This window comes from Elaeis guineensis, chromosome 15, assembly GCF_000442705.2.
Source record: "Elaeis guineensis isolate ETL-2024a chromosome 15, EG11, whole genome shotgun sequence".
In the NCBI taxonomy this organism is placed as follows: Eukaryota; Viridiplantae; Streptophyta; class Magnoliopsida; order Arecales; family Arecaceae; genus Elaeis; species Elaeis guineensis.
In genome coordinates, this window is record NC_026007.2 from 60,690,401 (window position 1) to 60,694,641 (window position 4,241).

General features: G+C 35.8%; 1 long non-coding RNA gene across 1 annotated transcript; it reads left to right on the top strand.

Moving 5' to 3' along the window:
• Positions 1-1,794: 1,794 nt before the first annotated feature.
• LOC140854140 (uncharacterized) lies at positions 1,795-2,478 on the top strand. Its single transcript, XR_012137269.1, has 3 exons — positions 1,795-1,842; positions 2,003-2,104; positions 2,198-2,478. It is a non-coding gene; the product is annotated as an uncharacterized lncRNA (long non-coding RNA).
• Positions 2,479-4,241: the final 1,763 nt, after the last annotated feature.

Genomic DNA, 4,241 nt, shown 5'->3' on the forward strand with positions numbered 1-4,241 from the left:
GATGGTTGGTCGAGTTATTCCCTATGTGGCTTTCAAATCAGGTGTGATTTATATTTAATTATGGGATATATTAATTTTTGATACATATTTAATATCAGATAACTCAACTGCACTTCGTCATATCATTTTTTGTTAGGTATCAAAGATGATGGAGATAAATAATTCAGATGAACTAATAGCTCTTGCTCGAGGACCTAACAAGATTGTGAATAGATATAATGGTTTCATAATTAATGGCTTTAAATTTCATACTAGAGAACGAGAGAAATTTAGAAAAATACAGAATAGCGGTGTTATGGTGGAAGCGGATGGAAAATCCTATTATGGTGCACTTAAAGATATCTATGAGTTGGATTATTATGAAAAATTTAAAGTAGTACTGTTTAGATGTGATTGGATAAACATAAACTCACCAAGGGGTTTGAAACAAGATGCAAATGGATTTACACTTGTATATTTTTCAAGGTTGATACACACTGGTGTGTTATTGAAGGATGACCCATTCATTTTTTCATCTCAAGCTCGTCAAGTATTTTATGTACAAGATGCAAAAGATAAAGATTGGTTTACTGTCATCAAAACAAAACCTAGAGACTTATATGATATGGGAAACCAAGTGGAGGATGATGACGATGACACTTATACACAATGTATGCCCTACAATTTTGTGCCAGCTGATGATTTAAATGCTACGACGACGTTGGTTAGAACAGAATTTGAAGAAAATACTACTGCTTGATTGTTACTGGTAATAATTATTTATGATGTATATATTTTGCATTAATTATTATGTTATTTTACTCCATATATTAACTGATTCTACCTTTTATTTATATAAATGCTAGGTGACATCATGCGTCGCAGGGGACGATATGCTGGTGTGCAGTTCCAGTTTTCACAGACAGAGGCCGGTACGTCTTCTTCAGCACAGCAGCCTGAGGCCAGTTCAGCTGCACATCATTCTGAGCCCTGTCCTTCATCATCAGCACAGCACGATCCTCCTGTTCATCAGCCAGATGATGAGATACACGTGCAGGGTATATATTATCTTTCATGTAATTTTTTTTTTATTTTTTTTATGTATATTTATGATATAGTTACTTTTATGTACTTTTTGCAGACGGATCCGGAAGAGTACGTCCTAGACGCGGACCCACAGTAGTACGAGATGTGTGGCAGATGCGTGAGGGCGAGAGGATTGTTGTGGAGTGCAATCAGCTAGGTCAGCCAATTAAGAAAGCTGCCTGCTTATTGACTTCATTTTTGGGGACTGTTGCTCGGAGGCCTCAGCTATGTCCGTTGGGCTATGCAAAATGGAATGACATGCTTCCAACGTACAAAGTTGAGCTCCTCCGAGTTATAGAGGTAATGAATTGATGTTCATACTGTATATTAATTGTTAATCATTTATATAATTTATTTCATTTAATTTTTTTTTTATAGAGCAAGTTTGTTCTCCCTCCATCCACTCATGATTTTGTAATGAAGTCTCTCAACCGCAAATGGAAAGAATATAGAGCACAATTGAAGAAGGACTATATGAGACAGGGTATGACAGAGGAGGAGGTTGCTAGGAATTGTCCTCCTGATGTACCCCCTCATCAGTGGATGGAGTTGGTTCATTATTGGTTCTCCGAGAGGGCACAGGTATATTATCTGTTTATTATCTTTTTTTCTTAAATATTTTATAAAAATATTGATTTTTATTATATATTATATATATAACAAGTTCTTTACTTTATTTTACAGACTTATTCTGCTATTGATAGAGCTGCACAAGCAGCTCAGTCTATTCCTCATACATCGGGGTCAAAGAGTTATGCACGACTCCGACAGGAGTTTGTATGTTCCTTAAACTTTCATAATTAACTTTTAATTTTTATGTTGAAATATTTATATAACTAATATCATTATGTATTGTGGACCATGTCTGTATCATGATACTCATATATTTTTTTAAATTATCATAACTGTTTGCTTAAAATTAAAATTATTTGTGTAGGAGGATGAGCATGGGAGGGAACCCGGACAAGTGGAGTTTTACCGGATGACTCATACTCATCAGGATGGTACTTTTGTTCGAGATGAGTCGAGAGATTTATATGTACGGCATTATTAATATTATATTTTTTGCAATGATTTAAATTTAATTTTGTTAGCTATTAATGTATAACTCTTGTTTTCAAAAAAAATACAGGAGAGGGCTACATCTCTCATTGCGGAGCGTGACGACGAGTCCGCAGCATCTACGCAGCAGAGCCGTATCGAGGCCGAGGTATTCACAGAGTTGATGGGACCAGAGCGCTACGGTCGAGTGAGGGGTTATGGAGTAGGAGTCACCCCCACTCAGTTATCTGAGGTTAGTAGATATACGCAGCATGCTGCAGCAGATGCTCAGGATTCACGCGTTCGCAGACTCGAGGCGGAGATACAGGAGATTAGACAGAGTCGTACCGCTGAGATGGAGGAGATGCGACAGAGTCGTGCCGAGATGCAGGCCATGAGGGGACAGATTGATCGCCTTACATCTTTATTAGAGATGTATGGTTCATCTCAGGTAAACACATAATATTAAATATATATTTTTGTATTAATTTAATGATTTATATATTTTATTTATAGATATGCAAATCATGCTTTTGATATGTTTTTTGTAGGCTCCTGACATATCAGGCACCCGTCGAGATAGCGGCACGTCACGTGGAGACAACGACGACCATCCGCCTGCAGATTGATATTATTTTATTTTTGTTGTATTTTTATATTTATTTATATTACTCTTGATTGTAATGGATGATTAGTACTTTATTTTTATTTATATAAAATATTGTCTTTTGGTTTGATTAAATTTTCTATTTAAGTTTGCTTTTGATGTGAATGATGGTGATTGTACAGGTGTGAATGTGAATGTGGTGATTGTACATGTTTATGTTCGAATAATTGATATGATTTCGTACAGGAATGTATTGTATTCTTTTTTTTTAGATAATATCTGTATTTTTTTTTCCTCTTAAAACCTTTAACGACGCTTATAAGCGTCGTTAAAGACAAAAAGCCGATGCTTCGAAAAGCGTCTTGGTAGACTGTACGGTCACGCGGGGTCATTAACGATGCTAAAAAGTGCCGTTAAAATTGCTTTTTACGATGCTTTAAAGCGTCGTAAAGATTTACATTAACGACGCTTATAAGCATCGTTAAGACAAATTTAACGACGCTTTAAAGCGTCGTTATTGTAAATATTTACGACGCTTTAAAGCGTCGTTAAAAAATAACGACGCTTTTAAAAAGCGTCGGCGCTATTCGTCCCCACTCTTACATAGTCGACGCTTTGCCGACGCTTTTCGAAGCATCGTAAAGCGAAATAGCGACGCTTTAAAGCGTCGTTAATGACCATTAATAGCGTCGTTAATGACCATTTTTTCTGTAGTGTAAGATTCCTAGGCATCACAACCAGTAGCCCACACACCCTATAGGAGTGCCCCCATGCCCTTTCTTCTCCTCCCTTTCTCTTCTACCTTGGGCATCCAAACGCCCCACCTCTTGGGCATCCCATCATCTTCCATGCCCAAGGCTGTTGGGCATCTTTTATTTGCTGGTTCCAATGCATGGTAGTAGCATAAACCAAGGAAAGAAAAGTAAAAAAAGAAAAGAAGAAGAAAATCAAGAAAATGATCAAAGAATTGATCGCGATCCAGGCTTCGTTCAGATTCAAAGACTGAATTTCTTTAGAGAAAAAAAATCAATCTTAAAAAAGCTATTTCAGACTGATCCTGAGTGGATCTCCGTAGAGGCCAGACACTTGCGTGGGTAAGAGAGAGCCTCTTCTCTTTTAGATCAATATTTGAAGAACGAAATTACGAAACAAGTAGGTGATTCGATCACATATTAAATTTCAGCATATGAAGTAGATCCTTGTGGTTTATATTTTTAGGCATGCATAATATAGATTAAAAATATTTTAATCTTCTATTTTACTGTGGTATTTAGAAAAAAAATTTTGAAACATACATACGTACCCTGACATACGAATTTCAATAGTGATATCAGAGCCACGGGTTTCATATGCATGAAATTGACATATATATTTTGAAAAGAGTTTCAAAATCTAATTTTTTTTTGATACATGAAATGTATAGATAAATTTTTGAATCTAAAATTTAATTTTAGATTTAATTTTAGAGCATATAGTTGATATGTGAAAGCATGCATAGATCTGAATTTTGATCTAGAATAGTTTTTTG